Source organism: Carlito syrichta, unplaced genomic scaffold (genome assembly GCF_000164805.1).
Source record: "Carlito syrichta isolate Samal-C Ts95f unplaced genomic scaffold, Tarsius_syrichta-2.0.1 Scaffold309825, whole genome shotgun sequence".
NCBI lineage: Eukaryota > Metazoa > Chordata > Mammalia > Primates > Tarsiidae > Carlito > Carlito syrichta.
The window spans coordinates 261,184-287,085 of record NW_007253921.1 but is presented as its reverse complement, the minus strand read 5'-3'; the positions used below and the strand labels follow the sequence as shown (position 1 = coordinate 287,085).

The 25,902-nt window shown below is 36.8% G+C and overlaps 1 protein-coding gene across 1 annotated transcript in view; it reads left to right on the top strand.

Annotated features, from left to right (window-relative positions):
• Nucleotides 1–837: 837 nt before the first annotated feature.
• LOC103270421 (zinc finger protein 93-like) overlaps nucleotides 838–25,902 on the top strand; it is a 55,185-nt gene continuing 30,120 nt past the window's right edge. The window contains exon 1 of the mRNA XM_021717519.1: nucleotides 838–991. The gene's annotated coding sequence lies outside the window, so the exon portion shown is untranslated. The remainder of the gene's footprint in view (nucleotides 992–25,902) is intronic.

The following is a 25,902-nucleotide window of genomic DNA, read 5'->3' as shown; positions in this document are numbered from 1 at the left end:
TTTGCTCACTGTCTTATTTCTGGAAGCAGTAGAAAGGAGACAGTGGACCTCTCAGGGCATCTTTTTTTCCACCCTTGAGCCTGAGGAGAAATGATAGTAGGATGTTCCCTCAACCCCAACAGAAAAGAATGGTTTAGGCCCTTCACCTCCCTGAAGTCAGAGTTGCACTTCAATGTAGCAACCACTAGTCTTTTACACCTGCCAAGTACCTGGAGGTTTTAAAATACAGAGTAAGTTATGAAGATATTGTTTCAAAAAACCCCCTTCATTAATAATTTATAACATTTAAAAATCATATCTTGAATATATTAGTTAAGTAAAATGTTATAATCAATTTCACTTGTTTATCTTTTATATGGCTAATAGAAAATTTTAATGACACACGTGTGTCACATTTTTATTTATTGGACATTGCGGGCTTAGAGGATTGCCTCCCTTTTCAAAGTTCAGGCTGCCTCCTCAGAAGACAAAAGGCCAGAAAGGCTATAACGTCTTAAGCTTTAAAATAAATGTCATTTATATTGTTTTCATTTGTAAGTAACGTACATATGTACTGTATAGGTATTATTCATCAATGGACATAAAACTATATACGACAGCAAATGGAAACATCCGCAGGCAGGGTCGCGTCCCTATGCAGGGAAAAAAAACCTGCCGGAAACCTGCCGTTCTGACCTCATTTAGCCGGTGTCTGATCAAACCTCCTGTCACTCAGGGCCAGAGGGGCTGGAGCTTGAAGTCTTATCCAATCAGCGGTGCTGTAGAGAAAACTGTCCAATCGGGAGCGCAGCCAGAGAGGAGGGGTGGCTTCCGGTATCCAGAGGGGCCTTTGTCTCTTGCGGCTGTTCGCTGAGCTTGTCCTTCTTCACTGTTTCATTTCCTGCTCTCCAGAATATCCAGGTGGCTTTGCCACTGCATCTGTCTCTCTGTGACCTGCAGGTACTGGGAGATCCGTAGGGAGGACGCAGGAACACCTGGAAGCCGGGAAATGGTGAGTGTTCATGTCGGGTGTTCCGAGGAGGGGAGGGGCTGGTGGAAATCGCGGGAACCGCCTGTGGTGGAGCCCGGGTTTCCCTATATCTTCGGTGTTTGGGACCTGTATCCCTGGACGCAGTCCACAGTCACCTCTGGCCACCGGGTGGGGCTGGGCCGGCCCCCGGGACTCCGGGCCTCGGGTCTCATCCCTGCGGCAATTTGGCCCCGCCCAGAGCTCTTGATGGGCAGCTCAACGCCCGCAGCCTCGCGTCACCCCAGATAGTGCGGCGACAGCGTGGGGGCGAGGGCCATAGGGGAGGATCCGGACTCTGCGCAGGCCTTGTGCCTGGGAGGAGCTGTGGGTGGTTCGCCGCGTCCCTAGGCCCTCTTTACTCTGTTAAATATTAAACTGAGGCACCGTTAGAAAGTTAAAGAGTTTATTTGAGCAAACAGATTTATTAATTTTAAGGTCGCCAGCTAGGATTTGTCGTTTGGGTTGCACAAGAAGGGCATGAAGGAAAGACTTTTATAAGGTGCATGAGGAAGCAAACCAAATTTAATAACTGATTTGAGTACAGTCATATAGTCACCTTATTTAGGGTATTCAGGTGGGTGATGCCTGGTTATTTAAACAGAGATGAATTGCTGGTTTGTGGTTGGTTATGATTAATTTTTAAAAATATTATTAATTCACAAGAAAAACATGAGTTGCATTTGGGTTTTCTTAGGTAGGAACACAGAACATTCCAGTCACTTCAGTCTAATTGCCTCTTAAATTATTTCAGTACTCCAGAGGAAGACTGGTTTTTACTACATTTTCCAAATATACTGCAAGTAGGGTCTCAAATTCATGGCCCTGTTCCCCCAGTGTGTTTTAGGGCTTGCAGTAAAATCCTAAATTTCTAGTTTCTTCTCCACTTTCTCAAATGCTAGATCCCCTTCTCCAACTCACATTATCAACTATTTGTACTCTTTTGTATATTTCAAACAGATACAGTATTTTTTTTTTTTTTTTTTTTTTTTTTTTTAGTTGTAGTCTCACTCTGTCGCCCAGGCTGGAGTGCAGTGGCATGATCAAGGCCACCGCAGCTTCGACCTGCTGGGCTCAGGCCATCCTTCTGCCTCAGCCTTCCAAGTAGCTAGAACTACAGGTGCATATCACCACGCCTTTGATTTATTGTAGAGACAGGGTTTCCAAGTTACTCAGGCAGGCCTTGAACCCCCGAACTCAGGCAGTCCTCTTGCTTCTGCCTCCCAAAGTGCTGGGAGGTGTGAGCCACTGCGCCTGGCAGATACAGTATTTTAATTGTGTATTTTTTTCACAGACCAGTGAATGACTCAACATATTTGTTTTTTTTTTTATTCCTGAACATTTCACATGAGAGAAAAGCGAAGAATAAACCCATGACACTCTGCTGTAAAATTTAAAAAAACAACTCTATGCTTTTCCTTTTATCTTCCCTAGACAAAGGCATCTTACCAGAATGTCTTTGGACTGATGTTCCCCTTAGAAAATTTTACAGGGTGAAGTATCCTCTGACATATTTCTCTCTTTTCTGAATTCTGGATTTTAGAACTGTCTGGGAATAACGCATGGTCCTCACAGTGTCCCTGTCTCTTAAAATATTCAGGAAACATCAGTCCCTGGGTCATCTCTCAGAGAATAGCCTGAGTTTGGGGGTGAAGCCTTTCAGGGGAGCATTGGGGTGCCCCAGGGCTAAAAGAAGTCTTCTGGTATAGCATTCCTCTAAAAAACTGACCCTTTGGACTAGACTTTTTTGCTCCAACCCCAGCTTTCATTTCTTGGTATCACATTGCTGGTCAGCCAATGGGATGTCGGTATTGAGGGGAAGAGATGGAAATAATTCCTGCCCTTTTCATTTTCTCAGACTTGTGAAGGGAGAAAAATTATTCCACAGAGCAAAGAAACCCATCCCATTGAGGGAAGAGCATGGAAAGCAAAAATCACTTAAGGCAAAGCAGATATACAGTATAGTTTCTCTTGGGAGGTTGGGCATTGAGCACTTCAGTGAGCAGGATGAAAGTGGAAGCATCCACATGACAGAATGGCCTAACTTGACACTTGACTCAGACGTATCTGTGTTTCAGTCAGCACTGCCACATCTTGTTTTCATAGAAAAAATACATTCTGTTAGTACACATTGGAATGTAATAAAATATTTTCAAGGAGTCAAGAAAGAAGTTACTTCAGAAAAAAATAAATATCTACGTATATATTTCACTTGTTAAAAATTATTTTCCTTTTTTTGTTATCCAGAGTGAGTATAGTAAGTTTCTCAGGTTTGCTTTTTTGAGGTGTGGTTTCAAGCAGAATTCCAGGGCATAGCTCTGAGAATGATACCAGGGAAAAATAGGAAAACTCTCGATTTCATTATAACTGAAGAAAAATGAACACATTTTTTACAAGAAAGTGTGGTAGATGAATTGGTGAATAACAAAGATTCCCCCAAACATAAGTTTCTCTCATGCTCCGTGGAGATTTGTGATAGTAGATAACTCAGTTCTATGTCCTGTTATTTGGATATCTAACTTTAACCGTAAATTCTGAGTGGGAACTTAACAACTCTTAGACATGTTCACATAAGAGATATTTTTTTATACATGATTTATTTTTGTGGAAATATTAAGAGGTTTATTGTCTGAAAGGGATATTTTTGCTTTTTTGTTGAAATATGAAATATAAATGCCTTATAATTTCATTTTCTCCTATAAACATACATACCAATTTGCTGGATTTTTTTGCTGGATTTTTCTAACACTGAGTAGTTTCTCATTTAAAGCTAAGTGAATCTTAACTGAAAAGCAGAAACAGGAGCCAGTTACTCCAAGCTAAGGCCATTCTGATTCTGCAAAAGAAAGTCATCGAAGGCCCAGTTAATTCTCCCTGCAGAGCCTCCCTGCAGGTGTCCCAGCCTGCTCACACCAGCCATGGAAGAAGCCTTTATACTGAGAAAAACCACAGAACCCTGGAAAAATGTTGTTTTTCAGGGATGAATTGCGTGGAAAAACATGGAGCAATTTTAGAAGGATACAAACAAATTTGTCCCTTACGATTTCAGGGCAGAGAAGATTTTCATTTGTGTGCTCCTTCTTTGTTTTTACTAGTTAACTTATTTTCATCATATAATATACTATTTTTATTTTTAAAAAGCAAAGATGGCCCCTTTCTTTCTGGAGGTGGGGGTGGGGGAGCCCCCAACCATCCGTCATCTTCATACAAAAAACACTTTCACAGAGTTTCCAAGGGTTTTAGGGATTGTGTTCCAGGAAACTGAGGCAGAGACCAAATATAAGTTTCTTTCTGTAATCACATTCTGACACTGATATTAGCCTCCAGACCTAGCTCTGGTTTTCTCTGAGGAGGTTTGCCCCACCATTTCTTTTTCAATGAGAACCCATCTCTCACCCCAGCATAGCTCTCCTATCCCTATGCCTACACCATCATTATAGCAACAGCATGTCCTGGTACTCAGTATTCTCTCAAGTGATCTTGGTGTTTATTGTTTATTTGTTTTTTACTGTATTCGCTACTTTAAGCTGTGTCTTGTTCACCACTATATTCCCAGTCCTAAGCACAATGCCTTGTTTATGGCAGGTTCTCATTAACAGTTGTTGAATTAGTAAATAATGGCACTGTCTGTGGAAGGAAATCAGAGAGGAGTAGGTCAGAGAAAATTTTAGATACTTCCTAATCAGGTGACTTATGCAAGTCACTGCATTTTTCTCTCTTCGGTCACCTTCTCTGTGACATGGGAATAAATATACCTACCTGAGAGGATAAGGATCTAATGAGTGAAAATACTTGAAGCTTTAAAACTCAGGTTGGCACTGTGAAAGTGTTCCACATATGAGCTGTTTACAAGATCATTCCAGACAGAATTTTTTATTTTGTTTTATTCCATATTAAATACTGAAACTTTACTTACTTTATTGCATATAAACACATTTTAAAATTATGCTTAATATTTCATACTTTAAAATGTTAATATTAACATTTTAATATTTGATATTTACACACTATTATATGCTACATAATTTTTGTAATCTATGCTTGTTTTTGAGATTCTGCATTTTTTAAGCCTTTTTCAATGATACATTTAATAATTTGTATCTAGAGTAGAAAAGGCTTTCATTTTTTAGTCAAATAAACGTTGTCTTCCGTATTGTTGGATAATAATTCTAGCCACAGACTTTTTTTAATTTGCATATTCTCTTCATTCATCTGGAAGATTAGAGGCAATAATCTCATTTTACATTTTCTGAAAAGATAGATACTATGTAATGCATTTCAAATGTGTCTTTTATCAGATTCTTCCATTTATTTCAAGTGTACCCTTTTTTTATATATTATTTGGTTAGATAGATGACAGTTATGTTGATCATATATAGATATAGGCATAAGTATAAATTAAAAAATGGTTATCTGTTTAGACTGCTGTTTTCACAGTCATGGACAATGATCACTCTTACCTTTTAAGTTCAATATATCAACATCTTTTTTATGTTCAAGTATATTTGCATTTTAATAATAATATATACAATGTATTACTTTTAACAAAATTATGGACTTAATATGGTCTTATTAGGACTTCTGTACATATTTTGACACGAGATTAACTGAATTGTCTTCTGCTGATTTTATTCAGTTTTAATTTCAGGTAATACTATATTATAGGAACACATTGGAAATTATCTATATTTTTATGTTATTCTTGAGTTCTGAAACCTGAAAATTTCTCGGTGGGATCATGCTGCCAATATAATATATAGTTATCTTTATTTTAATTTGCTTGTAATTTTAGGACTTGCTTTTACATTTATTTTCAGATGCATAACATTTACTTGGATCAAAAATTTTCATCTTAAACACAGGCAGAATTCAGTATTTATTTCTCATCTTTTTTTACTTCACTATATGCCATGACCGTTGCTTCACTCAGGCACACAGAATTCTTTTTCCTCCATCTTCAAGACTGCTGATTGTTCTAATATGAGTGTGTCACGGGACTATTCACCCTGGGCCCTGTTAGTGGACATAGTTGCTTTTTCACTTATTTTGTGAAAAAGTGAATAGGAAATGATCTTGAAAATATTTTTTGTCTGCAAAGCTCTAATTGCATTGTGCATTTTCTAGAATTGCGTTTTCAGGATCCAAAGTTAACACCTAGTTATTTTGTACAGTCCCTTCAACTTTGATTATGTAGTTTTGACTTCCTGGCAGAAATGTACAAGAGTACTTATTTCTTCACAGAGTCACTGAAAATTGTGAGGTTTTTGACAACTGATAGTTGAAAATAGGTATCTCCCTGTGCTTCCGGTAAGCGTTTCTATTTTTTTACTGTATTCTTATTTATTTAAATAAAAAGTTGCCTTTGTCAACTTTTTGTCTATTATCTGGGTTCATTTCTCTACTTATAGAAGGAATCTCCATGGTTGATACCCAGTTGGGAGTTGTTCCAGCTTCCTCGTACTTGAGTGAAGAACAAGAAAAAGGTGTGAAGATTCAAACTTATAGATAAACCACTTGCTTCCATTTCACATGGCCATTAGAAAACAGATGGAGCAGTCTAGAGCACATGGTTAGATGGCTGAGTTCTGCATCCTGTGGTTAGTGCAAAGAAAGGATGTATATAGGAGACTTGGGCACTATTTGGGTCACTCCCTTATACTGTTATGAGACCTAATGTCACCACCTGAAGGACTATTTATGAATAGAAGAGCTATTATTATTATTACTATTTCTATTGTGCTTAACTTGTTAAGAATAAATATTTAGCTTCTAAACTAAATGTAATAGAAAACCCTAAGGGTTTTGGCTTGATTGCTTGTTATTGTAAGTTATCAAATACAGAAATAGCTTAAATCGATTATAAAATTATGCTAACTCTGGGAGAAAGTTCCTCTTGGGTAGGCTTAGGAAAAACAGAACTGAAAATACCCAGTAGCATAAAAGTCAGAAGGCCAGGTTCACTCCTTGCCTCAACTTTGCCCAGATCAACCATTACATGATTCTTGCCCAAATCTGGCCCCACCCTGGAATCTCCCCTCACAGAACTGACTAGATGAGGTTGGAGTTTTGGGTAGCTGCTCCTGACATTCCTCCAGAGCTGGTACTTGAAATTTTCTAAAACACAAAGGCAGATAAGTGGGAGAAAATAACTTTGTATTTTGGGGCCTTAATTTCTTTCTTTTTCATGGAAACCTGTGTTTCTAGAGACATTCCACCTGGCAACCTGTTCTCTATTTCTGCAGATCTAATTCAGTAGTTGTTTTACATGTTTTAAGAATGTAAATATGAACACAAGAATGAAAAATCCCTTTGAACTACACTTAACTCTTTATTTCTATATCCCTTTCATCTGTCTATATTTAGCATTTATTTATTTTATCTATTTGTTGTATTTATTTGAGAAAGGGTCTCTCTTTGTCACTCAGCCTGGTGTGCAGTGACATAATCATAGGTCACTGCAGCTTCAAGCTCTCATGCTCAAGCTATCCTCTTGCCTTAGCCTTTCAAGTAGCTGGGATTACAGATGGTGTCAACATGCACAGGTAATTTTTTGTAGACGTAAATTTTTGCTTTGTCAACCAGGCTGGTCTCAAACTCCTGGCCTCAAATGATCCTCCCTCTTTGACTTCCCCATATTCAGTCTATATTTAACTTTTAATCCTTTTTCTTAAAAAAAAGAAAAAGAAAAACAGAAGAAGACATAGAAATGCTGGCATCTTTATCCAAATCTTGTTGAGAATCATTAAACACTTAGTATCCACCTTCCAGGGTGTTATGAGGATTAACTCACATAGTGTAAGGGTCCCAGCACAGTGCTGTGTAACATACTTCTGAGCACATTGTTATATACTCTGTGAACATTGCATTAATGCATGTACACATGTTTTTGAAATGCAGACTTCCTGAGATATGTCTGCCTTCTTTAGTCCCTGTGAATTTTTATGAACACATTTCAGGATGGAGAATTGATAGTCGTTTCGATGAGAAGTTTTTGTGTTGTGATAAGAATGTTGGGTGTGAGGTACTCTGTGCCTGAGTTCTCTAGCTGAGTACTACTATAATGGATCTAGGGGGTGTAGCATTAGCATGACAGGGTACTTGTTTAAAAAGACAAGTCGTGGACCTGTTCCAAGCCTGCAGAATTACATTACTTGTAGTGTGTCCCAGAATACTAAATAATTTATATGCACATAACAGTTTCAGAGGCAGTGCTTAGCTCATTGACTCTCAGCCTAGGCTCCAATTAGGATCACATGACCAGTTTGAAGAAACACTGTCACCTGTGCCTGCTCCCACAGGCTCTGTCTGTTGGTGTGAGTAGAAGCATAACTGTTTTAGGTGCCCCGTGTAATCTTAAGAAGAGGCTCGGGTAAAGCATGAGGGCTTCCACATGCATTCCTGAGAGTTGCATTTAGCCTTTGTTCCAAAAGGAGGTGATAGGGCTTGCTTGTCTTGGGTTTCTTAGGGCCAGGTCAGTGCAGCCCATAGTCCCACTGCTGTAGCAGAAAATCTTGGCCTTGAGTGCAGAAAATGAGATACTCACATTTTGATCTTTATGTAGAAGGTCACTGTTTCTCTTCCCTGTAATAAAAGACAGGAAAAGGTGGACTTGAATGCACTTCTGGGTCCTTCTATCTGTGGATGTGGTGGTAGTAAGTGAAGGGGGGTTGTGTAACACTTTTAAAGGCATATTCTCAAGATGCAGGTGTGATTTGTCCAGATAATCTCACTTGAAAAGGAATCCTAGAGAAGCAGGAAAAAAAGGAGGAAATGGCTGGTTTTCAAGTAAATGTGTCTCAGGTTAGGGGCCACATCCTCTTTTCCTCCTGGAATGTCAGATGTTTAGAACTTGCAAATTCTTTTCTGCTGACAAACTTCTTTCTGTAAAAGTTTAGATTCTAGTCAGGACAGCCATTAAGCCTGTTTAGATTCAGCATGATATACTCTCATGTGTCATTTTTGATCCTATAAAAAGAATGTTCTTTATCTGAACTCAGGACCACACACCCCACAAACTTCTATTGTTCAGAAGTTTAATTCTTCCTGCTCTCTCCTGCCCAGCCCAACATATCATCATCCTGCTCTCTCCTGCCCAGCCCAACATATCATCAGCTGCCATCAGTTTGACTTTTAATTAATCTGATTTTCTTAGGTCTTTATTTGTTTGTTCTGTTGTAGGTTTTTCCAGTCTACATTAAACTTTTGTTTCATTTGTCAAAGAAAAACTGTCAACTAAGAATTCTGTTTCTAGGAAAACTATCAAAAATAAAGCCAAAAAAAATAAAAAAAGCATCCTTTATGAACAAAAAGCAAAATATGTTGCTATCAGATCCACCTGATAGAAAATATTAAAAGAAGTATTGATATGTTGGGTTTGGTAAGAAAAAATGTAAAGAAAGATTTTTTTTTTGTCTGTCAGAAATCAAGGAGTCACAAATAATAGTTGAGTCCACATAACGTGACAAATGGCACCAGAAAAGGTAATCATATCAATATAAAAGACAATATGAATGCAATTTTTTCTTTTTAAACTCATTGAAAAACCACGATTGTATAGAAATATAAATAAAATTGTATTGTCAGGTCTATTACAAATAAAAATATTCTTCAGGAACATAACAAAGAAGGTGAATGAGAACAAAGTTGTTTTTGGAATAGATAAACAACTCCTGAAAATAACTCAAAATACACTGGAAAAAATGAAGAGAGCCAGAAATGGGAAATTAAAAGGGTAATATCAAACAAGTTGTAAATATATAGTGCTCTCTTTTCTTTTCACAGCTTTTTTAGAAAGCTAGATATAGTGAGATAAGATTTCTTTTGTGATACAGCTTTGTTTTTTTCCTTGAGTTAATCTTTGGCTTTTTTTTTATGCTTACCTCAGTTTTCTTCTGTAGCCTTAGTTTTCTCTACATGTTTTATCATTTTATCAACCTTATAATTTTTCTGCTTTAACTGAGGTCTGTGACACAACTGTCACCTTATCTTTTTTCTAGACACTCTAGGTTGGTTTCATTCTTTCCTGGATCTTATATTTCTTTGTCTTAGCTTATGCCTTCTTTTGCTGTTTATCATTTTCTAGCATCTTCCTAAGACAGGGAATATGAGGGGTAAACTTCTTACCTTCCTGTGTTTCTAAAATTGCATTTAATTTGGCTGATATGAATGTCTCCTTAGAATGTTGCAGGCACTGCTTGTCTTGTCTTGTAGCCTCCTCTGTTGCCATTGAAAATTCTGGTGCTATTATCATCCTCAGCCCCTGCCCCCTGAAGCTTCTCTTCTGATGATCTGAAACTCCATGGTGACATGCGTTGGTGTAGGCCTGTTTATGTTTTGTGATTAGAGTATTATAAAGAATTCAAGCTACTCTATTTTGGAAAATTTTATTCAGTAACCTCCCCATCCCCTCATATTTTCTTTGTTTTATTCTGAAATTTCTGGTCATCAAACGTTGAGCCTCTTCTACTGAGTTTGTATTAATGCAGCTTTGAAAGAAAGATTTCATTGATTCTTTTTTGTAATCACTTTATTCGCTATTTTTTTTAGCTTTTATTTTATTCTGAGCTCTTTATTATCTAATTAATCCTTTTAAATGTCCTTTTACTTTTATTCTATACATATTAGTATCTCAGTGTATATCTCAGGATATGATTACAGCTATATTTAAAAAATATTTTTTCTTCATTCTGTTTACTGAATCCAGGCATTTTGATTTTTGATTTTCCCTTTTTTATGTTGAGCAGTTGTGTATTTTAGAAGCTAAGAGCATCAACTCTGGGCCAGCTCTGTTGCTTACTTGCTATTTGACCTTGGGCAAGTTAACTCTTCTGAGCTTTGTCATCTCTATGGCAAAATAAAGTCATAGTATCTACCTCACTGCTTCCTGTCAGCATTGAATAAATATATGTAAAATACTTAGAAAAGTGTCTGCCACATAATTAGACAAAAATGCTAATATAATTGAATAATCCTGTATGTAATAATCCTATTTTATTCCCTTTTTGGGATTATTTTGCTAGAGTGCCTTTGTTTAATGTTACATGAGCCTTGGTTATTTGAGAGTTACTAAGATACTGACTGGAAACAATCATAAGTGGTACATGGGTGGAAGGCCACATTAAGTGTTTGGCTTTCCTCTGCGTTAACAGAATGCTAACCTAGTTTTCCTGCCCTTCCCCTCTTCATTCCAGTTTAGAAACCATACTTTTAATTTCAAGGAAGCTAGAAGTGTGTGAAACTATATAATTTTCCTTAGCCAAAATATATATATTTATTACATTTTCTTCTTGTAACATCATTGTACACAAAATAACATTTCTCATTTTATACAATACTGAGTTTCTAGTGACAAAAGTGAATTTAGTTTTTGTAAACAAATTTCAACTAACAAAATTTTTGTCACACAGGTCATGTTTTCAGAAGACAAAAATATTTTGCTTTGACTTATTTTTGGCAATTACTGGATTACTATGATGTATAGTAATTCAAACAAGGAGCCTCAGAGGCAGTTAGCTGCTTTTATTTATGTATAGAACATATTGAGAGTTTTAAGAAAAGAGAATACCGGTTAACATTTCACATTGGTAGGGCCAAAAAGTAAGATACTACTACAAAGTACGTTTAAAGGATTTGAAGACTATGTCTCTTCCTCATTTTATTTCATTTTATTTTTTTTATTGCGGAGCAGAGGTTTACAAATGGAATCACTTTGCTTAATTTCAGAAATGTCATCTGTTGAACTGATTTTCATTCCTTCCTCTGTGTTCAAGCCCTCAAAATATAATCGGGGGCAGAGGGTATTATCCCTTTATATTTATTTAAAATAATCACCTAGCAGTTCCCAATACAAGGTACAGCAGTTTATGGTGTAATTCCAATATATGTACATTTTTGTAATTAAGGTATAGTTAAGTAACAGTTTCTCAACAACACTGCTTGCATTTTAGTTACCAAAGTATTATTAACCATGAGTAGTTGTGGAAAGTAGAAGCAATCATTGATAGCTCTTGAATCAACAAATTGCTGCATAAATAACAAGTGCATTTTGTTTAGTCAGCAATCGTTTCTTCTTTCAAAGTCCATCCATGGTTGATTTCTTCACTAAGCATCTATTATACACTTCACACACAGAAAAAGTGTGTGGTTGTTTTTCCTTTTTTTATCCAGCAGTAAACCTACATACATTTTAAAGAAGCTGATAATTGAGAAAGAATTTTCTGAAAGATGAATATACAGCAGAGAAACCACATATCATAAGGCTGGAAATAAAACGTGAATAGTGTGCAAGTAGAGTTATAGAAGAAATAGCTGACGTGGGAATGCTGATAATGCTTTCATTGTAGAGACTAGACATGTGGCCAGAAAATATCTGTGAAGACAAACTTATTAGCATAAATGAAGAAAGAAATGAAAAAAATAAGTGTTCTTCAAATAACTGACAGTGATGAATACCTTCTCATTAAAGGTACTCTTGGAAGTATCTCATGACATTGGAGGCAAAAGTGATAAAATGTTGGAAGTGAATCTAAACTTGAAAGAAGTAAGAGTTTTCTATGGCATGGGAGAGATACTTGCTCTATATCATAAATTGTAGACGTAGAAGAAGACAATTACAGTTTTTTACAGAGAAATAAAATACTTGGTTTTCAGTGTTTCCACTGTTTAAATTATAGTCTACTTAATAAGTATGTTTTATTAATTTTCATTGTGTTATGCATTTAACAGTAAAAATTTTGAATGCTTTGAATGTTTTATTTATTTTGGAATGCAGTTTTTGTTTTCAGAGATTAATAATACTATATGCTTTTTAAAAAGAGTTTGCCAAAAGTCACAACTGTAATTTATTCTGAATGATTATTAAGATTATTTTGTGCCGGAAGCAGCCACTGCACTCCAGTCTGGGCGACAGAATGAGACTCCAACGCAAAAAAAAAAAAAAAAAAAAAAAAAGATTATTTTGCATGGTTTCAGCAAGTGGGACATTTTTATCGTCTGCATTATTGTGCAAAGTGCAGACTGCTTGTATATGCTTTTGTCAATAAGTATACAAAGTAGGTTTTTTTGGTGGAGTTGAAAAGAGAAGAAGTGTGATTGCTTTATTTAAAGGAACAGACCTGTAAGAGCACAATAATCACTTTCAGAACTAACAACCATGTGCTGAAAGCCATTGAGAAACTGGTTTATAATTTACAGTAGATCATAAAATTAGGCTTACTTCTCTGCAAATGAACTTATCCACTTTTTCAGCTTTTTAAAATATTTAAATATTCATACTGATGAGTTCACTTCTAATTATAATAGATACGTTTTTCAAGTTGAAGACTGAATGCCAAACAGAATGTTCCAAACTTTTTTCTTATAAGATGTTTTAAAAAAATTATTGTACCTAAAATTCATACATGTAAATTAATCTTTCTGGCCACATCAACAATGATGTCTGGTCATTATCCTGCATGTCATCTACTATATTGCTGGTGAATTGCTCCCTGTGTTAGATATGCTCGTACAGTTGATGGTAGCTATGATAAACCAGAGAAAAGGCTCTTTTTAGCCCAACACAAATCAAAGAAAGAACATAGAAAACAAGTAGCATGAATACATAAAAAATCTGAATCTGCCAATGGGGAGGTAGTGTCAAACATGTAAAAGGAAAACAAACCTCTTCTTTTTCTTCTCTTGGTTCTTTTAGAACCAAGATTGTATGTAGCATTTATAATATCTTTTCTTACATCACAATGCAAAATTTAATTGCTCCCTCTCAATCTACTCTGAATTTCTATATATGAGTCTAGGATATAATATGAGATAAATCTTCTGAAATTTGCCTAGGATTTCATTCTTAACTAAACTCTGTCATTGGTGAGTTAATGATGTTTCATGACCTTTATTCTAAAGAATTAAATAAAAATCAAGATCCAAAGACAAAATATATCTAACCCAATTTGAATCATGGGCAATGTTCACTTCTGGAAGAGGTTTTTTACTGTTTCTTCTTTATCCAATCAAACCACAGGAAAAGCCAAAATGATCAGTACCTTTCAAATTTTAGAAATTGACTTTCATTTTTCTCTAGGATTTTTATCTTTTTGAAAAATGCTAAAGTTTTTATGTTATAGTTTGCTATGATTTAATTATGTCCTCCCAAGTTTATGTGTTGGGATTTTAATCCACAACAAAATAGTGTTGAAGGTGAGACCCTTAAGAAGTAATTAGGTTGTGAATGTTCTGTCCTCTTGAGTAGATTAATGCTGTTATTGGGAAGGTTACTTATTGAGTTAGTGACTTCCTGATAAATGAATGAATTTGGCAATCATGCCTCCATCTCTCTCACCTCTTCACCCTTTACCCTCTCTGCCATGGGTTTGATGCAGCAAGAAGACCTCATCAGATTTGGCCCCACAGTCTTGGACTTTTCACCCTCCAGAACCATGAGTCAAAAATATTTCTTATCTTTTAAATTACCCAGTCTCAGTTTTTTTGTTATAGCAGCACAAAGGAAGTAAGATGAAGACATAATTTACATTTATAATATACACTAAATAAAAAATCTGAAAAGACTAGTGGGAAAATATTCCTAATTTATTGGGCCAGAAGATGGAAATATCATCAAAGTTCTCAATAAAAATTTTTTTATTTTTGTTTTTCTCAGTTGGTATCTCACTATGTCTCCCAGGCTGAGTGCATTGGCACAATCACAAATCACTGCTGCAGCCCCATCAATCAAGAATTCCTTAGGCAATCCTGCCTCTGCCTTCTGAGTAGCTGGGATGACAGGCATGTACCACTATATCTGGGAACTTTTTTTGAAATTTTTAGAGATGAGGTCTCTCTATGTTGCCTAGGTTGATTTCAAACTCCTAGGTTCAAGCAGTTCTCCCACTTCAGCCTCTCAAAATATAAGGATTACAGATCATTAGTCACCATGCCTGGTCAGATAATTAAAAACAAAAAAAAGTAAGTTACTTGATGTAAATTATTGTGATGTTCAGTAACTGATTTGGATTTGTGGGGGTCAGGAAGAAAACTATCAAAAGAGCATTAGATTTATTTTCTCCAAATTTGGCGGATAATTTGTCAGATTTATAACCAGGGGGTGGCTCTGATTATTTGACCTGTTTGCTGGGATCTGAGCCATATACTGAAAGGTCAACATTATTTCTGTAACTGCACTAGTGAAGAAGCTTTGTTACTTAGAATTTCATTGAGCTAAGGCATTTCTGCTAATACAGGCCATGCTGCTTCACTCTCTTTTTTCAGACATTTTCCCAGGAAAATCAGCTAGGACATCAACAAAGTAAGTTGCTGCGTGTCATCTACCTCTTTTCCCATCTTGGACCCTCTCAGGTATCTTTTAGGTCTCTGTCACACTGGCCTTCTCTTCATATGTTTTAATCCATCTTTCTCCAGTGGTCCGCATTCCTCATAGTCCTTTCTTTCTACATTTTACTGCTGTCTTTATCATAGTCCAGATTATAAGCAAGGGCCAGATCACAGGCTGCTGCTTCTCATGTTCCCTGCCACTTGGAAGGCTGAACTGAGGCAAAGGCTCTCAGACATGGTTGGTCAGCAGCATTGGCTTCTGCAGTTTTACAAAGACAGTAGCTTTTTTGGGATACAGTATGTCCTTATGTAGCTCTATGGTAGCTTACAGCAAATCAGTAACTTTCTGAAATTTATTATTTGGGGTTTTAGTGGCAGCAAGCTTATTAATATTTTTATTTGCCTGTTCCTCTTTTGTTGTCTTTGTGTTTTTTTCTTTTTCTTTGCGCATCAGTGTCTGACTCAATGATATCTTCATTATTAGTTACTGGATTGCTTTTCTTACCTACTGGCTTCTTTAAGGATTCCTCTGACTTGTTGAATTTTTCTGACTGCCTCAAGATGATACAACTCTGAAAGGTCTTTCCAGTTAGTCTGCTTTTCTCTGCTCCATCTCAATTACATTCTCAAACCCTAGGATTCACCATCTGTAGGTTCTTCGAGGTTATCATGCCAATTTGGGGAGTCATGTGAACTAAAAAAAAAGAATTAGCATTTCATATTAAAACACTAATTCCCTGCCCTCTCTAAGGTACATCTTAGGCTAGGCATGCATTTGGCACTTACTAAGTGTCTGGTATACAACAAGTCTTGTGTTGGCTACTAGAGAACAAAAGTGAAAAAGGCCTTCAAGAAGCTCACAATCCAGAGGAGCACTGCCCAGTATGGTGGCCACCAGCCACAAGTGGCTACTTGAACCTGAATAACTAACATGAAATACTAAGAAGAATTCGAATCCTTAGTCACACCAGCCACATCTCAAATGCTCAATAGCCACATGTGGTTAATGGCTACAGTTTTGACTACAGCACAGATGCAGAACACTTTCATTCTTAAGGAACATTCTCTTGGACCAGTGCTGCCCTTTAGAAAAGCAAACATGCCAGGCAGTCACACAAGGTTAACCAGAGAGTGATCTATACCCAGGAGGGCATATGATGACAGAAGCAGAATCCACATTCATCTATTCAGCTCAGAATTACTGCTACACTAGAGAAAGAGCTGGAAACAACACAGAAAAGGTTCCCATGCTCTCTGAGCTTTTAATCTATGTCAGGCAAATGTAAGTTTGATAGAGAACAATAAAGCAGGATAACTAAACAGAAAGTTGGATGACTTCTAGGGATATTGTTTTCAGCAGAGTCCTGAGTGAAGGGGTGAAATGCACTGTGGAGTATATGTGGGGAAAAGATGAGTATGAGCTTGATGAGCTTGAGAAACATCGAGTAGCCCAAGGAGCTCAAGTGGGGTGAACTATCTGAACAATAATAGAAAATGAGCAGAAACCAGAAGAAACCAGTGGTCTGTATCCTGTGTGTTTTGAACTTCTGTCAGTACAACACTTTGGAGCACATACCCCTAACAAATGTATTTTTGTGTCTCTTTTTGTTTTGTTTTGTTTTTGAATAGGGGTCTCATTCTGTCACCCAGGCTGGAATTCAGTGACATAATCATGGCTTACCATACCATGTGGACTCAGGTGACCATTTTGTTTCAGCGTCCCAGTAGCTGTGACTACAGTCACGTGCCACCATGCCAGGCTCCATCCATGTTGTTGCAAAGGACCCAATTTTGTAGAGATAAGGTTTGCTCGTGTTCTTTAAGCTGGTCTCAAATTCCTGAACTCAAGGAATTTTCCCATTTCAGCCTGCTAAAATGCTGAAATTACAGGCATGAATTACCATGCCTGGTCTATTTATGTAGTCTGTATGAACTATTATCAGTATGTTACAAAGCATAGTTTCTATCTTTATGGATGAAAGTAAACATCAGTAAAAGTTTTAATATTTATTCACACTACCCCAATACATCATCCATCTGAAAGACATGAGCTGGGAGATAGCACTTTTTTAAAAAGTGTGAAAGTTATCTAGGGGTAATTTAAATGGTTCAAGTAGGCAGTTTGAACAGAAATGGGCATTAATTTGTTTTCCTGAAATTAGTGCTAGGACTCCAAAAGAAAACCACATTAGTTATAAGTAATGTGAAGACAGTACTTGTTTTCTACTGATCCGGGCTTAGTGCACTTTAGTTAAATTAGGCCCAGAAGTTGAGGGAAAAGTTCAGGAGGCAGAAACAAAGTTTATATAAGTAAAATAGTATGAAATGTTATGATGTATTTAGAAAATCCATTTATTTAGAAATGGCAGAAAGATCCAGGTGTGATGACTCATACTTGTAATCCTAGCACTTTTAGAGGCCAAGGCTGGAGGATCGCTTGAGGCCAGGAATTTGAGACCAGCCAGGCAGATGGTGCATGCCTGTAGTTCTAGCTACTTGGGAGGCTGAGGCAGGAGGATCACTTAATCTCAGGTGTTCATGGCTGCAGTGAACCATGATCATGCCACTGCACTTCTGCCTGGGTGACAGAGTGAAACTCACCCCTGAGCTTTCCAAAGGTCAAAGACAATATCAGAAGCCTAAAAAAAGTCAGCTTATTAAAAACAAACCAATCCAAAAGCACCCAATTTAAAAAATGCAAATAAGAACAAAACATAAAAAATATGCATGTCTAAAGACAAAAGAAATGGCAGGAGAGGAAGGAGCATGTGTGGATCTTTCAGTAGTATTGGTGCAGAGTGTATACTGAAATGCTTACTAAAAGAACATGGAGTTGGAGAGGGAGCATGGGGTAAAGCTGGGCAGAAACCAGAGCCAGATTTAAAATAGTTTTATATGCTGAATGATTTAAAATTTAACTCAGAAGCTGTGGGGCCCACTGAAGGATTTTACAAATGAATTGATGTGCTCCAATTGACCTTTAGCAGAGCTCTGAATAGCACAGTTGGAGAAGATAAGTCAAAAGGACCAGCTTGGAACAAAGGAGACTAGATAGGAGCCCATCAGATAAATCCAGGTGGCGGTGACTAGAGCCATGCTAAGGCTTGGAGACGAGGATGGAGAGAGGCAGATGAAGGTGCTACCTAGAGGATGAAATGATCTCAGTAAAAGTTGAAACCATGTTCATGATGGTGTCTTTCACTGAGGTAGGAACAGGTGAGTCAGGGAAAAGAAATGTGAGTAAAAAAGAGGTCTCATGCCTACTTCCATATGTGTATTGAAGGCAGAACCCTCAGAATGGCTCCTGAGCTTATAACTTGGAGACAGAATGATCATGGTGCTTTTTGCCGAGATGGGATCTTCTGGAGTAGCAGAGGTGGGGAGGAATGAACCTTGCTTTCCACTTGGGTTGTGTGAGGTTCCCATGGGTTGTGCAAGGCAGGTATCTGGGAGGTGTTTGGAGGTAGATCTGGATCTTTGAGGCCCAATGGCATTTATGTGGAGGTGATGTGACAGGACCAGATACAACTGCCCAAAGCATGTGCATGGTGACGAGTGGAGGTCAAGGTCATTTTCTCAGGACCCAAAGCCTACCACCCCTGAGCTTTCCTAAGGTCAAAGACAATATCCGAAGCCTAAAAAAAAAATCTTTAGTGTATTAAAAACTAACTAATCCAAAAGCACTACCCAATTTAAAAAATGCAAATAGAAACAAGACATAAAAAACATGCAAAATACAGTATTTCCAATGCAAAGAAATAACTGATTCTTTTTTTCTACCATGAAAACATTTGTGAGGTAGATGCATTTTAATATCTCTAATATACCTGAAATGATGTGAGTGAGACCCTTTTCAAAGTCATTGTTACTAAAAGTAGGAAAGGGTATTGGTGTGAGAAGGCATCTCTTTCTGCTGGGAGCCTCACCAACACCCCCACCCTGCAGTACTGAGCTTCGTCCCAAGTACTTTGCCACTCTTGCCTTTTCTCATCCTACTGTACCTCACTTTTGTCCAGAGATTCTGTGACACTGCATGTGGAGTTTCTGGCTTTGTAGCTGTTTGAGGGGAAACTCCCACAAGATCTGGTTCTGATAATCCTCAACTTGGATAGGAGTGCAGTATAATTTTGGGGGTGTCTTGCTGTGGCTTTGTCACTGCTTTTTTAATGTTCCCATTTTCTATTATTTTTATCTTTATGTCTGCCTCCCATATGTAAGTGAAAACATGTGGTGTTTGTGTTTTGTTTCTGAATACCTAGGAGGGTGTTCTCCAGCTCCATCCATGTTGTTGCAAAGGACCCAATTTTGTTCTTTTTTTTTTTATGCCTGTGTAATATTCCATGGTGTATATATACCACATTTTCTTTATTCTATCATTGATGGATATGTAGTTTGGTTCCATGACTTTGCTGTTGTGAATAGTGATAAACATAAGCATGCAGATTTTTTTTTAGCATAATGATTTATTTTCCTTTGTGTACCTACCCAGTAGTGGGATTGCTGGCTAGAATGGTAGTTCTGTTTTTAGTTCTTTGAGAACGTTCATACTGTTTTCCTTAGAAATTGAATTAGTTTACATTCCCACCAACAGCATATGAACATTCCCTTTTCCGCACATCTGTGCCAACATCTTTTACTCTTTGACTTTTTAATAACTATTCTGACTGGTGAAAGATAATATCTCAGTGTGATTTCAGTTTGCATTTCTTGCTGATTAGTGATATTGCACATTTTTAAAAAAATGTTTGTTGGCCACCTGTGTGTCTTCTTTTGAGAAGTATCTGTTCATGTTTTTGCCAGTTAATTACTGGGATTCTTTGTATTTTTCATGTTGAGTTGTTTGACTTTCTTTTAGATTGAGGATATTAGCCCTTTATTTGAAGCATAATTTGTATTTTCTCTGATTCTATAAGTTTTTTTATTAGTCTGTTGTATATTTATTTTGCTGTGTAGAAGCTATTTACTTTAATTGTCTCATTTGTTTATTTTTGGTTTTGTTGCATTTGCTTTTGAATCCATCATCATAAGTTCTTTGTCTAAGCCAGTGTCCAGAAGAGTTCATCCTTAGTTTTCTTCTAGGATTTTTATGGTTTAAGTCCTTAATCCATCTTGAGTTAATTTTTGTATATGGTAAGACACAGGAGTATTATTCTTCTGCATGTGGTTAGACAATTTTCCCAACACCTTTTATTGAATAGTGTGTTCTTTTTGCATTTTTAGTTTTTGTAAACTTTGTTGAAGATCAGTTGTTTGTAGCTATGTGGTTTTATTTCTGGGTTCTCTGTTCTGTTCCATTGATCTTTCTATGTTATGTACAAGCACCATGCTGTTTTAGTTACTATGGTGGTGTAGGAGAATTTGAAGTCAGGCAATGTGACGTCTTTACATTTGTTATTTTTACTTAGGATAGGTTTCACTATTTGAGCTTTTTTTGTATGTGATTTTGACCTGTTGGGCTCCGGCGATCCTTCCGCCTCAGCCTTCCAAGTAGATGGAACTACAGGTGCGCGCTACCACACCCGGCTAATTTTTTGATTAATTGTAGAGATGAGGTCTCACCAAGTTGCCCAGGCGGGTCTCGAACCCGCGGGCTCAGGCAATCCACTCACCTCGGCCTCCCAAAGTGCGGGATTACAGGCTGCGCCACCGAGCCCGGCTGAGGTTATATCTTTGAGAAAACATTCTGACAAACCTGGCTAATATCACCAATGTGATAATATAGGCATAATGTATTATTATCCTAAGTAGCTTTATGTTATAGCCACTATTTATTTATTTATTATTTTTATTTTTTGAGTTGGAGTCTCACTCTATCACCCAGGCTGGAGTGCAGTGTCACGTTCATGGCTACTGCATTCTTGACCTCCTAGATTCAGGTGACCCGTCCACCTCAGCCTCAAGTAGCTGGTACTACAGGTATGTCCACCATGCTTGGCTAATTTTTATTTATTATAGAGATGATGTCTCACCATGTTGCCCAGATTGGTCTCAAACTCCTGAACATAGGCTATCCTTCTACCTCACCCTCCCAAAATACTGAGATTACAGGTGTGAACCACTGCAATGAGCTGTTTATTTATTTAAAATGCTTACCTGTGGTAAAATATACATAATACTAAATTCACCATATTAGACATTTTTAAGTATATAGTAGTGTTAAGTATATTCACACTGTGGGAAGCCAATCTCCAGAAATTTTTTATACTCAGTAAACAGTTCTCCATTTATCTTTCCCTCCAGCCCCTGAAAACCACCATTTTACTTTTTCTGTGAACTTGACTCCTTTAGATACCTTATATAATATAGTTTATCATAAAAGAACAATAAGTAAGTCTAGTACAGAGAAATAAGCCACTCCTAATTTTAGTAAGCACATAAACACTGACTCTAAAACCTTTTTTATTCCCCCTATATACTGCATTTATTCATTCATTGATTTAATTATTTAAAACAAAATGTGTCCCAGAATGTATTTGAATCTGGAAGATGCAGCTTTGATGTGTTAGTTTGTGGACATTTCTGAGCCCAGCAGTTTTCTGAGTCCAGCAAGCTCTTATATAATTCCTTGCTTTAGTTCCTGCTGCTCTTACTCCTTGGCCTGGAAGGTTCCCTTTTTCCCCCACATCTTTCTGGGAAACACATACTCAGTATTTAAAATGAACTCACATGCAGTCTTCTTTAAAAAAATCTTTCCAGATTAGTCTAGCCTATAAAAATCCTATGAAAACCAGAGCAAATATGATTTTTTAAAAAATGATAATAAAAATGAAGCAGAAGAGTCTACTATCAACACTTCTTTTCAACATAATCCTGAAGATTCCAGGAGTGGAATAAGGCCAGAAAGAGAAATAAAAAATATAAGAATTAGAAATGTAAAAATAAAAGTAACATGACTAAATATGCAGAAAATCCAGAAGAACTTAATAACTACTAGAAATAAATTTATTATTTGTCATTAGATCAAAGTCAAAGTAAAACATAAATTGTATTATTTGCTGCTAATAGCATTTACATTGATAGTTAATCTAGTGTATTAGGTTGTTAATTAAATGTTAATTTATACTTATAAATTGCTACACAACTAAAAAATAAAATTACAAACAAATTGTGCCACTTACTATTTATCAGTTTATAAAGTATCTCAGAATAAATAAAATGAAAAGTGTGCAAGGTTTTTTTACTGAAAAATTTTAAATATGAGAGAATTTGAAGAAGAGCTAAATAAATTGAGGGATATACCATGTTTATTGATTGGAAGAATCAATATTGTAAATATGACAATTTTCTGATATTTTTCAAATTTAATGAATAGATTTAATTTTATAGCAATATTAACAAGTATATATACATTTTAATTGGTTGGGGATTAGAAATGACATCTTGACTTTAGAATGTATATAAAAGTGCACAGGATTAGAGTAACTAACACAAGATTGGAGAATAATATAATGGAGTACTTATTCTAGTAGATATTCAGCCTTATAAAACTAGAGTATTAAAGACAACATGGCAGTGGAAAAGAATAGATAAAAATAAACCAATGAAAAAGAATGATGTCCAGAAACAGAACTGTGCATACATATATGGACAATTGATTTGTGATAGAGATATTACAGTAGTAAATGGGTTGCTGAAGCAATTGAATGTTCATATGGAAAAAAATAAAATGGAATTCTACCCTTCACCAGACATAAAAACTAATTTCAGGTGAATGGCAGATCTAAATATGAAAGGAAAAACAAAACTTAAATCCAAGAATAATAGATAAAATATTTTAAGAAAATAGGAACTAGGAAGATTCTTTAAAAGGACTTATATTCATTCAGTGTAAATAAAAGAATTGATACATTGGGCTGTATTAAAATTAAGACTCTTTGGTTATTAAAGACACCTAATTGAATAAAAGTAAATTATATAGTGGAAAAACCATTTAAAACACATATACTAGACAAAGGGTTCCTATTGTTAATATGGAAAGAACTCTTACAATTCAGTAAATAAGTTACACAATTTTGTAGAAAAGTAGTAGAAGACTTGAAAAGGTACTTCACAAGAGGACAGCAATATTGCCAATAACAATAAAAAGGGCACTCAACTTTATATTTAAAAAAACACACGTTAAAACTACAATAAGGTAGAACTACAAACCCATCGGACTGGCTAAAATTAAAGACTATCAGTAACTAAATGATAGCAAGGATGTGGAGGAATTGGAACCCTTGTACTTGATTCTGGGTATGTAAATTGGTATAAAGACTTTGGAAAATGCTTGAAATTGTCTACTAAAGTTGGATGTGCACATATCTTATATTCCAGTAATTTCGTACCTATCTATATTTACAAAAGAAATCTATAATAAAAACATGTAAAAAAGTATATAACAAAAAAAAATGAAAAAGCTTGTGGCAGCAGTATTCTTAATAGATACAGAATTGAAACAATCTAATACCCATTAACAATGTAATAAATTATGGCATACTCATACACTGTAATATTATATGGCAATTAAAATGTATGAACAATACAGCTATCTACAACAATATGGATGAATCTGGCATACATAATACCAGCTTTTCCCTTGTACCTGCTGGGGTAGTCTACATCATGAAGATCTTTTGTAGGTTCAGGGAAGACTCATTTTTATACTGGGAAGAAAAGGAGGGACTTACAGGCAGCAACAGCACCATGAACCACCAGAGGATTCAGGTCTGGAACTCAGACTGGGAAGTCCCAAACCTTCAGAGATATGTGTATGTGGAGGACATAGGTGGGTGAAAATTTCTAGATTTTAAAGTAAAATTTGATGTCAGTTGATTAAAAATACTTTTTGAAAATCCCCATGATATTTTGTGAACTCTGAACAACAGCTCCCACTTGTATTAAATATGAAGGTGCTCTATGAAGACCATCATCCCACTGAGTCCTCAATAAACAGTCTCATTATAGAGATGAGAAACACAGGCTTTGGGATGTCAAATGGAAGCTTACAGCAAATGGGTCCAAACTGAGAACTGTTCACAATGAAGGCTTCATGAAATTCCCTCTAAGCCCCTTGAGGCTCTGTCTTGATGTGGAGGGGAATGGACTGGGGAAGCCTCATTTTCTCCCCATTTTGGAGACTGTGCACAGGGCTTCTTGAGAAATTGCTACAGCGATTCCTGACCTGGCAAAGGAACTATTAGAAGACTCCAGGATAGGAGAAAACCCATACAGGACCTTTCAAGATCTGAGCAGATGGCTCAGATAATAGAAAACCCTACTAATCAATAGAGAATATTCAGTGACAAGTATTCATTGAGAAATTAATTGAGAGTAAAAAAGCAATATGATTTTACTTGACACACAGAAAACAGATTATCAAAAAGTAAGAGAAAGTTAACATCCAAGGGAGGCTGGGTTCAGAAAAGCAGGCACATTCAGAGACTACTGAGGACAGTGTGCCTGCCATAGCCTTTTTGGAAAGTAATCTAGTTGTAGCTATTAAAATATTACATGTGCACATCTTTTGACCATGTGAACTGTGTTCCCTCACCAACACCCAGTGCCTCAGAATTGACTGTATTTGGATAGAAGTCTTGGGATTTATATCTGGGGAGACAAACTTAGTCTCCAACAGTCACTCTTCAGTCTGTCATCATGAAATGGGATATGACATTGACAGACCCACAAGACTTCTAGTACCTGACCATATGCTCATGTCTAAGTAGGGGCCACTCATCTCTTCCCCTATATACATTATGATGGGAAGAAGTGTGAAGCTTCACTGATGAGATCACACCTGAATTCTGTCCTCGACAGGTTTCCCCTGTTCTGCCATCTTTTATCTCTGATGCCCCTGCAAAAGCCCAAAGGTGTCAGGAGTGAGAAATGAGCTGACATCTGCATCTGCATGAATGGAAAAGGCTTTCACTTCAGGCCTTGCTAAGACAAAAGCCTAAAAAAGTCAGGCTTTGCTCTTAAGTCTGTCACATCAAGTGGTCTGAATGCAGGACTGTTTCTAGAATGTGGTGCCTGGTTACCAGAGTTCTAAATTATATTGGAATCTGTCACCAAAAAAGTGAGGACACTTTTTCAAGGTTCTATCACCTGGACCCTTCATTCAATAAGACCTTCCCAAAGGTCTTGCTGATCTTCTAACTGCTCACCTTCACCCCATGTCAACTTCTTGCTGTTAATAGTTATGTAAACACAATCCCCATAGCCCCCTTGGAAGACTTGAATGCAACCAGGGTCCCAGTTGGGACAGAACCTTTATTTTCTCACCATATCTATGACCTAAGACAAGTAAGTGCGATTTTGGGGGACTCCCCAGCCTCCCCACATGCACAGCGGGGATTATGCCAGCATCTGCTTCCTAGAGAAATTAGATGTATATGAGACAAAACTTATAAAACTCATGTTGTCATGTTACTTATAGATAGAGCACACACTTAGAGATAGCAGAATTAGAAGAAGGGGTGGGAGGTATCATAGAACACAACTCAGAGGCCTGGTTCCGTAATCTTTATTTTTATTTATTTATTTTTTGAGTTGGAGTCTCACTCTGTCTCCCAGACTGGAGTGCAGTGGCTGCTCCC